Source organism: Mus caroli, unplaced genomic scaffold (genome assembly GCF_978045245.1).
Source record: "Mus caroli unplaced genomic scaffold, Mus_caroli_1 scaffold_4, whole genome shotgun sequence".
Taxonomy (NCBI): Eukaryota; Metazoa; Chordata; class Mammalia; order Rodentia; family Muridae; genus Mus; species Mus caroli.
Window position 1 is genome coordinate 110,662,039 of NW_028227259.1, and position 12,162 is coordinate 110,674,200.

Below are 12,162 nucleotides of genomic sequence, written 5' to 3' on the forward strand. Positions count from 1 at the left end.
GGGCAAAGATAAGTGGATCTATAGAGCTCATTGGCCTGTTAGTTTAGATGCATTGGTGAGTTCCAGGTACAGTGACTGTGTCTCAAACTAAATAAATAAATAATCAGGTGGAAAGGAATCAAATAAAACATATTCACACACACATGCACACTCATGTGCGCACACACACATACACACATGTACATACATACACACACCTGCATGCACATACACAAACTTACACATCTACCATACACACAAAAATGAATAAATAACATAAAAATAATCTCACCTATAGTCTGGAGAGGTGACTCCGAAGTTAAGAATGAATACCACTCTTACAGAGGACCCACATCGGTCCCCAGTCCCTTGGTCCACTGGCTGTATCTCCAACGGGAATCCACTGGCCTCCTCTAAACTCTGCCAGCACCTGCAGTCACATGTGCACATATACCCCACACACCCTAGAGACACATCATTGAAATTAAAAACAAACCTTTAAAAGTACACACCCAGAGATTTGTCTCTGATCCTTTCCCATGCTATCAAGCTGACCAATATCAACCATCACAGAGGAAGTGAGGGAAGAGCCAAGCAGGGATTCCTAGAGTAACGGGAGCCCTGTTACTATCCTTACACACTCAAACGTTTCTTCACATCATTGTCTGTATCTCCTGGGTATTGTCAGTCCAAAGGCTTTACCATTTCCAAATCTATAATCAGTATCTGAGACTGCTCATGCACACACACACACACACCTGCATACACACATGCACATACTCACACTGACTCACACATATACCATACACTCACAAAAATGAATAAATAACATAAAAATAATCTCAACAACAGCTCTCCCTCCATCCTACATTCCACATAACAGTCCTGGAACTCTTTCTCAGGGACTCAGAGAGGCCCAGGATTTTCCTGGCCACTCCTTCCCGAATACTCCTCTTCATCGGGTTTCCTCAGAATGCGCTTCCCTGGACTTTGGACGTAAGCAGGGCTTCTCATCTACGCCCATCCTCTTGGGTTCTCATCTGTCTCAGGATAGAGCTTCGCACGCTCACAGAAAGAGTAGAGGGACTGTGGGCAGCATGGGACTCCTCCATGGTGCCTGTTACTTAACTTGTGAAACGTGATTTCATTCTTGCCATTAGGAGATAGAAATAATGAGTGCTCTCTTTGATACTAAAACTTTGTGGGGAGCACTTTGCAAATGTCAGGAAATGTCCAAGGACCAGTGATCCCTGCTTCCTGAGCTCTCATAGGACTGCATCAGACCAGGCAGGGGGACACAAATGATCAACAGCAACGTAGCCTTGAGCTCAGTTACCCCCATGCTAAAACCACCGGTTTCTGTTACCCATGCGGCAGCAGAGCAAGGTATTATACCTGTAGTGTTTGCTACAAGATTGACAGTTTGTTTAGTTATTTATCTCAGCCCCAACAGAAAAATGAGTGTGTGCCTCCTGTTTTATGCTTGCCGCTGTAGTTTGACAAAAGGCCAGGGGGAAACTTCAGAAGGAAAGGACAGATGCCAGGAAGAGGGAGGGAGAGCTGTAAATAACATGGAAGTCTTTCCAGGCGAGCCCAGGACTCGGGTGGACCTCTTACCATAACTCAGCGGCTAGGGCACAAAGCACAGCCCTGGATGACAGGAAGTGCACATGGGAGGAAGGACACGTGTCAACAGCAAGCTACAATGTCCATCACCTTCAAATTCATCACATGGTCAATGAGCTTTCACGGTCTCTTCCGTGTCCCAGAAAAAAAAAAAAGAAAAAGAAAAACCGATAAGCGAGCAGCAGATGGTTTTATGTTTTAACATAACAAGTAGTTAAAGGCGTCTTCAGGAACGACCCCCCTCGCCCCACCCCTCCCCGCAGCATCTCAAAGCCCATTTCAGCTCGGGACAGAAACTCAAGTCCTTTATTTCAGAAAGGAAGCCCATGTCGGAGAGCACTGGGTTCCATCACCGCAGTTATTTCTGAGGTTAAACCAAATAAAACCTTCAAACATGTGAGTAACTACACCGAATTTTCCTTTCCTGTCAGGAGCACTAATACTAAATCAGATTTAGGATTGCAGATGTGAGAAATCACTGTAGAAACCTCTCTCTCCCGTTGTTTCTTCTCCCATGAAATTCCTCACTGGAGCAGCGACCATGCCTCAGGTGTTACTGGTCTCCACATTAGTTAAGTATCTGAATGAACGGGCACTGTTTAAAAGTAATCAGGCCATTTCCGTCATTCTCAGCTGCCACCGGGGTCGGTGCCAGCATGACCAAGGAATGCCCACCTGACTTGTTATTTTTCAACTGGTTCTTCCCAGGTTTGTGGTGTATATGATGTCAGTTCATACCAGGATTTATATGAGGAAGCTGCTCGCTATCTGTAAGACAAGCAATCTCAGCATTTCTAGGGGCGAAGGAATACGCCCGCACAAGAACAAACAAATCTGCAATGAAAACCCATGTGTTCTACAAACATCAACTAAGATTAGGCATAAGGAAGCCAGGTAGCTCGTCTGCGGTCCTGCAAAGAGAAGGCCAGGAGAGATCTCAGTGCAGGTGTCTGTCTGACCCAGAAGCCCAGACTCCTATAGGTCCCCGGAGTCCCTCAGGGTCCACCAGAACCCAGCTGGGAGAGGTCAGCCAGACTCTCACCAACGTTTTTTCATTTTCTAAGTAACTTAGCACATCCCTGTCCAAGTGACATGTATGGCCCAGAATCTAAGAAAAAGTGGGATGTCAACCAAAAACAAGGGCCATACGCCATAGGTGGATGCACAGAGAAGCCGTTGGCGTACTGTGTGGTTGGGGGTGGTGGGGGGGTGGGTCAGAGAGATGACGGTTGGATATTTTCTGAAGAGCACTACCTCAGAACAGGAGATGCATGCTTGCTGAAATGAAAGGTATTTGGGATTTAAAAGGAAAAGACACAGATCTTATCACATAAATTTAGTGCAGATATTTCAAAATGCTGCAAGATACAAAGGCTGAGAGATCTTCCAGTGTCTGGGAAAGAAACTTTGAGTTCCATTTATTTGTTTGTTTGTTTGTTTGTTTTTTGTTTCTTTGTTTAGTCTCAATCTGTAGCCCAGGCTAACCTGGAGCTCACTGTGTAACCCGGATTGGACTCACATTCCCTGTAATCCTCCTCCCTGAACCTCCCAAATGCTGGGATCATAGACATGAACCTCTTATCCTCGAGAAGCTTGTTTCTTAGGCAAAAGAAAGTTACTGAAAGAGTTGAGCTAAGGAGTTACTTAGAACTCAGCTTTGGAATGACAGAGGTGGAAGAGTGTGCAGCATATAAACTGGGAGAGGGGGGGGTGCCCAGAGGCCAGCCAGAAGCACATAGTTGAAGCCCAGTTGAGGGGGAGGGTTTATAGGTCTATAGGGACAGTGACTGTTCTGAGGAAAAGGGAGTCCAAATGGGATTCTTCTTCTTCTTCTTCTTCTTCTTCTTCTTCTTCTTCTTCTTCTTCTTCTTCTTCTTCTTCTTCTTCTTCTTCTCTTTCTCCTTCTCCTCCTTCTCCTCCTTCTCCTCCTTCTCCTCCTCCTCCTAATCCTCCTCCTCCTCTTCTCCTTCTCCCCCCTCCTCCTCCTCCTTCTTTTTATTGGATATTTTTTTTATTTCAAATGTTTTCCCCTTTCCAGGTCTCCCCTTTCCCATCCTCCCTCCCCCTGCCTCTATGAGGGTGCTCTCCCACCCACCCACTGACTCCTGTCTTCCCACCCTGGCATTCCCCTACACTGGGACATCAAACACCCTCAGGCCCGAAGGCCACTCCTCCCACTAATGTCCAACAAGGCCACATATGCAGCCGGAGCCAGGGGTTCCCCCATGTGTACTCTTTGCTTGGTAGTCCAGTCCCCAGGAACTTAGGGTTGCTCCTCCCATGGGGCTGCAAACCCCCTCAGCTCCTTCAGTCCCTTCTCCAACTCCTTCACCGGGGATCCCGCACCAGATGGAATTCTTTAAGTAAGGCAAGATAATCTACTACACCAACATGGCCTCTACAAAATTATATTCCCCATGAATGCAGTCCACGATGGATCTAAACCTCAAGTCTGGAGTGTATATGATGTTAGGATGGGAAGGAGCTCAGTTGGTCAAGCGCTCACCCTGCCAGCTGATGACCTGAGTTCAAGTCCCAACACCCATGTTTAAAATCAAAGCGAGATGGTGTGGGTTTATAAGCGCCCCCCTGGGGAGGTAGAGCCAAGCTGCCCCCTGGGGAGGCAGAGACAAGCAACCCCTTGGGGCTTCCTGGCAGGCCAGGTCCTATTTGGGAACGTCCAATTAGACACTTTGTCTCAAAATGCTGTGCTTCCCTCACCGGGCTGGGCAGCCTCACAAGGTCATAATCAGGAAATGATTGTTTTCTAGAACCACTTAGACACAAACCAAATCAAAATAAAATAAAGGAGAAATGAAGGAGAGGGCTCGGTTCAGGCAGGGAGACACTAAGAGAACTGTGAGAGACAAGCAGAGAAAGGTGTTGTTTCTTTCCCGTGGCTACAGCTAGCCACATTAATCCTCCACAGCCCCACACTGTCCACCCCCTGCCTGAGGCGTGTGCTGGGAGACCAGTGGAGTTTTCTTTTAACTTATTCTTTCATCTGCTCGTCCCCGAATTACATCCAGAACACTACTGTGGCAAGATACTGGGCTTGGCCTTTGTCCTGAGAAGTCAGAGGATTACAAGGTAGCATAGGGGAGAATGCGAGTCTCCAAAGGTATGGAGGGAGCCCAAAGCAGCCTGGTGCCACCAGGGCTAGCCCGGGGGACCCTAATATGTCTATCCAGGAACAAGGAGTTGGGGTAAAATATCAAAGCCAGGCTTGTCCGTGTGACGGTGTGTTTCTGGGACGGACACTTGAGTGGCAAGCAGAGAGTTCTGAGCTGTAACGCAGTGAGTGGGTCTCTAAGACGGGCCAGCCCTTCCTCGGAGATGAGAAGACTAGCTTACATAATGGAATCGGGGCAGAACCCGTTGAGAGCCGTGTGAGTAGAGATGTTTTGCTGACTGCTGTTGCGACGGGGAGCAGACTTTGCATATTATATCACCACTTTTTGTTGTGTTTGGCATGCAGTGTTTCTCTGCTCTTGACTCTGAGGTGTGAGGGGGAGGCTCTAATCATGTGGCCTCGTGCAGATGCTCTATTTGCATCCCTATTAATCCAGGCCCCCCTGGAGATGCTCGAGCAGAGACACAGCGGGCTTTGTGTTTGAACTTGTGAGAACCCATACCACCGCTTAATAACTTAATGCATATGTATAGCCTCCTCAGACAGCCCACTAGGAGGCAGAAGCAGGAGGTGTCACCAGCTTGCAGACTGCGGGGCTCTGCGGAAATATGTTCTGACAGGAAGGAGCACCTCGTGCGGCAGAGCCTCTGCACCTTCTTCCTTTCTTCCTGTCTAGACACACACCTGTCTGGCTGGAAAGCCTGCTTTGAAAGCTTGGACCCAAAGCATTAGTGATCAGTGATTAGTGATCAGTGATCAGAAATAGCTGGATGGACTGATAAGCCCTCCCTTCTCCCCCCCCCCCCCGCCCCCTCACGTTTAACTTTGTAACACAGCTGTGGGGTTTTTTTTTTCCTTTTGTTTCAGCCATGAGTTAGGTGATACGGAGCTTTCTAACATGGGTCATATAAGGAAATAAGGGGTGTGGTGCATGCATGCAGCATGCTTTAGTGGGAACTGTGGTCCTACCTCGTAGCTGCAAGATGGAGATGGAATAGCTCTTCTGAGTATTGTCTGTCTCTTTCAACAAACAGAGATGGCATCTTTGCAACAATGTAGGGTTGTCTTGAGAAACTGGGGTGGGAGGAGGGAGGTTACAATGGTGTTCCACTCACTGATTGGATCTTCTTCTTTGTTTGTGAGTTGGAGCTATCATGGTTATCATTGAACACTTGGTTCTCCCCTGCACTGCCTTGGAGTGGAGGGCCCAGTGTACAGATGTGCACAGTTGTGTTTGGGGCCTTTGGTTTTGTCTGTGTGGTGCATAAACCAAACCAAAGTGAACTGCAGACCTCTCCCTGGAAATCTAACGAGAAAAGCACACACTATCTCTTGTTTGTTTGTTTTGTTTTGTTTTATAAACACAGAGCTTCCTTCTGGCTTTTGAATTTTATTTTGAAAAAAAAAAATCTATGAAGTTGGGAAACATGACTCAAAGAATGTCTGAGGTGAGCCCAGTGGAGAAGCCACAATGGCCGCTGGTGTTTCTGCCCACACAAGATTCACTTCCAACTAGTGACATCACACTGCCTCCCAGAAAGACCCCTGCATTGTCCATTCTGATCTCCAGGACATTTTGAGGTTAGGATTACTGATTCTCCATTTTCCAGCATCTTCCCCAAGCTTTCGTGTCCTGCTGGCAGGCAGGATCCATCAGTGTGCATTGGCTTCCTAAGTAGGGTGAATCCTGGATAGGTTTCTCTCTGCAAAGTGCCTCATAGGCCCTATCTCGGCATAGAAGGTGCCAGAGAAGAGTGTGAATAAAAGCCATATGGGAGTGCTCATGGTGGCTCTGAGCAACTCCACCACATCCACACTTTTAATGTAAACATGGGTGAGTGGGGTCGAAAGAAAACATGATCATCCATAAATTTAAAAAAATAAAAACCATGCAGAACGGTATCAGGACATGATCCAAGGACGGAGTCACCTGTGGGGAATTCAGAGTGTTGGTGGGAAAACTCCAAGAAAGGGAGGTAAGAGCTTTCTGACCTCAGTCTCCTTAAAAACACAGACTTGTTCTTGGAATGTGCTTGCCTGCCCCACCCAGGTGTAGCAGATAGGAGTGAGTTTGCTTCGGATTCTTCATTGCAGCTGACTATTATTATGTTTATATGCCTCTAAGGGGAAACATGTCTTTGCCCCATGAAGCTTGTCTAGTGGTTGCATGTACTTGAACTCATGAGCACTTTTTTCGTGGGACCGTTCTTAACCCGCAAAGTATAAATTGTCTGATGCTCTGAATAAAGTTGACCAGTGCATGAGACTTTAGCCTGCCTCAATTTTAGGTTCCATCTTCCAAGGTGCCACTGCCAATTAGAGCAGTAAACAGAAGGGATTTTATTTTTTTGTAATTCTAACCACACGTCATGCATATTGAATTTTCAGTAGGTTTGAGGAGAGCAATCTATTTCTACAATGTAACTTCGAAGGATCCAACCTGAAACAATAAATGCTCTTGAGAACCAGTTGTTTAATGGTGAGGATGGGATGGATATACTTTGTAGCTTTATTTTCCTTGTCCCCTCAACAGCTGCTCTTGGTGGAGGAACTGAAACCAGCACTGTGCCTCTGCCAGCCTGGGCTTCATTTGTAAGACACTGAGCTTCATCCTCTTTTATGTCTGGAGACATTTTCAAGCCATTCAATATTAACTAACCATAAAACTCATAAAAGAAAAAAGAAAACCCAGGTCTTGGGGCTGGTTTTATCCAAAGCTCTGAGATTTGCTAATTGTTTCCTGGTTTCTGTTTCCTTTAGACTTCCTGGAAGTTGGGATATGAAAGCCTTGAGGGTGGTCTGTCATTATCCAAAACCTCTCTTCCCCTTTTGTAACCTCTCTTTCCTTCTAGTATCAGAGGCCAGGGATTGTGCTTACATGGCTTACAGTCAACTCAGGAATGCTAAAGACAAACAAAGCACACTCAGCCTTAGAAACTCTGACCAAACCAAGTGTGGACTACAGTCAGCCTCCCTGGGCTCAGGCCCCAGATCTGCCCTTTAGCAGTCATTTGAGTAAGTCACTCAAGGAACTGACTATCTTAATCTCGAATGAGGGCTGTCATAGCAGCTACCCCCCAACAGGTGTATATGAAACAATGAATACACTCGAAAGCTTGGAGCAATACTTAGTGCACAGGAAGTAGCTCTTTAATTTCTCCACCCTCGCAATTGTTTTATAGACATATAAATCATTCCTTCTTCATTTTCAAGGACATTTCTAGTTACTCTTTGATAATGTCAACTACACCTATTCTGTGGTATGCTTGTGATAACCTACAGTTCTTTGTTGCTACAATATTTGCCCCACAAGTAGACCATATATCAAATTCTTGCCATTCCTTTTTTATATTGAGGTAATGGTTGGTATCCTGAAATGTCCCCAGTTCTCCCTGGGACCTTTACACCCACACACAGAATTACTGTCGGCCTACATTGCCTGACCACAAGAATGAATTCCCTTTTGATGAATTTTGTAGTTAATAAAGTTAGAAAATTCTGCTAAACATATCTCTGTCGATAGTTGCCAATTAGATAGATTCTAGTTTTAATGCTTAACTTGGGAAGGAACAGAAGGAGAGGGCTATGCATTTTTTAAGCCAGTGCAAGGGTCCAGGACAGAAACTACTCAGTCAAGAGAGGCCAGCCTGAAAATAGCAGAGGAGAAGATCAAAGCAGGGCTGGGGTGGGAGACAAACAGCAGACAACAAAGCAGACAGAGGCTGAAGTTCAGAGCAGACAGCCCTGAGCCTGGACACTTCAGAGAGTCTGTGTCCTGTGTTTTCTCTAAGCCCTGGCTTGGAAAACTTGCTTGCTTTGTTGGTTTCATTTATTATTTTTATTTTTGGTTTTATGATTTGTTTGTTGTTTGTTTTTTAGCTGTCTTTCTATGAATCTAGGAGTCGTTGGACAAAAAGGGAAGACAGTTGGGAGGAGGAGGGTTCTGTTTGGGAGCACCTCTTTGGTTTCCTTGTAGCCAGTTTTTATAGCAATAACACTGAATCACTTCATCCAGTTAAATGAAGATTTAAATGAATTGAGGCATAAAAATTACAATGTATTCACTAGACTCAACAAAGATAGGAAATGACCAGAAAGGATTTGGCTATAGACACTAAAACACAGAAAGGTTTTCTGACTAAATTTAAAGGAATTTCAAAATTCAAAATTTTGGAAAATTAAACATTTTTACTAATGACAATAGGAAGGCTGGGGGAAAACTCCAGCCTATACAACAAATACAACCCACTAAGCGAAGCTGAGCTTCCTGTACTGGTGTGCTAAGAAGACGCTGAAGTCTCTTGGATTGACTGGGATTCATGTTATTAGCAGCCGGGTGCACTACTGTGGCTGATATTTGTGGAGTACAATTTAGGTTTTCACCAGATTAAGTTATGAGCATGACATTCTTTAAGAATTCTAGTTAAGGGACTGGAGAGATGGCCCAGCATTTAGGAGCACTGGCTGCTCTTCTAGAAGACTAAGGTCAGATTCCTAACATTCCCATGATGCCTTGGAAGGGTCTGTAATTCCAATCCGGGGAACCCAGTGCCTCTTCTGGCCTTTGTGGGCATTGTGCACATGTGGTGCACAGACACATATGCAGGCAAATCACCCATACACATAGAACAAAACTAAAGCAAAAAAAAAAAAAAAAAAAAAAAAAAAAAAAAAAAAGCTAGGGGAAGGACTAGAAGAGCTGAAGAGGAACCCCATAGTAAGAACAATATCAACCAGACCCCCCAGAGCTCCCAGGGACTAAACCACCAATCAAAGAGGGACCCATGGGGGGACCCATGGCTCCAGCTGCATGTGTAGCAGAGGATAGCTTTATCTGGAATCAGTGGGAGGGGAGGCTCTTGGTCGTGTGGAGACTCATCATAGGGGGATGCTAGAGCAGTGAGGCAGAGTGGGTGGGTGGGTGGGTGGTGGAGCACCCTCATAGAAGCAGGGGGAGAGGGATGGGATGGGGGTTTGCAGAGGGGAAGCCGGGAAGGGGAACAACATTTGGTATGTAAATAAATAAAATAACCAATTTAAAAAAAAGAAAAGAATTCTAGTTAAAAATCAAGGTTTGCTCCCTGTGCAACAACGACTTCTGAACCAATTACACAGCCATGCTCTGAATCTGAGGAGCTGCACAGTTTACAAGAAAAAGTGAAATTCCAGAAAACCACTCTTAAGATCAAACTGCATCCACAGCTTCGAGATGTATTTTTTTTCTCATCTTAATGACTTTTACCTTGATTCCACACACTACCTTAGGATTCATGACTCTTAAGATACAAAACGCTGGGGAGATGGCTCTGTTGGTCAAACACTGCTACTCAGGCAGTAGAACCCACATAATGAGATAAAAACTAGATGAGAAACTCCCTGACTTCACTACATGCAAGTTATTCAAAATAACTATATCAGATGGCTGGGGCAATCCCTCCATCAATAAAGTACTCGCCTTGTGAGCAGGTGAAGAGATAACCCCAAATGTAATGCTTGATGCCTGTGATCCCAGTACTGGAGAAGCAGAGACAGTGGGTCCCTGGAGTGCACTGGCCACACAGCCCAATCATCAAGTCCCACCCAGGGAAAGATCCTGTCTCAGAATGTGAAGGTGGGAAGTGACTTGAAAAGGAATATCAGAGGTTGGCCTCTGACCTATACATGCACACATGTGCACTTGCACATATATAAATACAGGAGCGGGGAGAGAGAGGAAAGGAGGGAGGGAGGAAGATAGGGTGGGAGCGAGAAGACAGAGACAGAGAGAGACAGAGACAAAGCTTGACAATAGACATCCCACCAAGTCCATGAGCAACCATGAGGTCTACATCCCTGTAGCTTTTTATCTCTAATAATATATTCAAAAGGAGTTTATAATTTAGGCATATTCTATTTTAGTTAATGAAGGTTCTGAAATTTTAAGTCCTGGGATCCCTAATTATTCTGATTTGCTCATGGGCATCTAATTCCACATCTCTGAGCTAAATCGTTTTATCGTTTAGATTAGCGGCCCTTGGCTTTTTGACCTGCAGTGCGTGTTTAAGTGTCTTTTCAGTTTGGTTTCTCTTTAATTAGGAGAAGAAATCCTGTATTTTAAGACTGTCACTGTTTAAAACAATGTGAATTTTACCTAACACATTTGCCTTGAAGCATCTGCAATGAACTTATTTTTATAAATCAAAACAAATATGAATTTAAAAGCCATCATTAGGTTCTATGGCCAAGATGATACCACTCTTGACCCTCATAACATAAAAATTCAAATTCCTTTGTTGAAGATTGTTCTGTGCAAGAAGATGTGATTTTCATAAATCTCTTTGTTTCTAGGGAGTTCAAAAGGAGCAAAGACAAAATTCTGTAGAGCAGTACCAAATTAGCAATTAGAGCCTGCCATGGAGGGCTGAACCGCCATGCTCTGCTGCGGAGGGAGGATCGGAGGCCCGGACACTCAGCCTGCAGAGCTCCTTGTGCAGTCCCACAGAACCAAGAGGGCAGCCAGGGAAAAGTGCAAACTCCAGTGTGAGCCGGGAGTTTAGTGTTGCTTACAGTTTTCCTCTTTGCTCTCAATGCTGTTACAAATAATGCAAACCTGTTTTTATTAATTTACATTAAGTTCATTTAACACTGATGAAACAGACCAGAAATGTATAATGAGGAACATTTAACAAGCTCCCGCGTTAGGCTAATCTGCTCCGTTTGCAAGAGCTTAGCTCATTCTTGGGAAATAGCCTGGTAGAAGCCCCCTCCTTACTTAACAAGTAGAAACGAGGAGGAGAGTCGCCAGCTACTGATGACAAAGAAATGAACAAGCTTAATAATCTCCAATTGGTTTTCCACTCCACTTAATGATGGAGACAATGCTCTGTGGCCAGAAGAACACGGGAAGCAACCATGAGTACTGAAAATTTAATTAAAAGTCAGAAAGCCATTGCAATGAAGACTCAGCAGAAAGCCATTTATTTTTAAAAATCTAATATATTCTTCATGACTAAAGGCTAAAGCCCACGCTGACTTTACACACTTAGCTGTAACTGATTTAAGCTCCTTGATGACTTTTTTTCCTCCATCCCTCCCCTTTTTTTTCTGTCTACCTTTTCCCCCCTTTTGGCTCACAGGGTGGTACTCAATTTGCAATGGAGTAAATTGGCAGAATTTAATTTGGTGGGATTTTTTTTTAACTCTGTAAAAAGAATCCTCATTAAAGCCACAGGATCGGCTATATGCTTTTTCCATCATTAAGTAGCCTAACTGCAGGTAAAAGTTACAATTATGGATTTATATAAATCCTATTGTCAATTTATAGCTGAAAGACTGGGGAGGCACCTCGTTTTAAACAGGTTATTTTTTCCCCTTAACCTTTCTTTGTTTTAATGAGGATTCGGTTTGTCACTGTCTGAGCCGTCTCCCGGTAGGAAAGTTTCTCA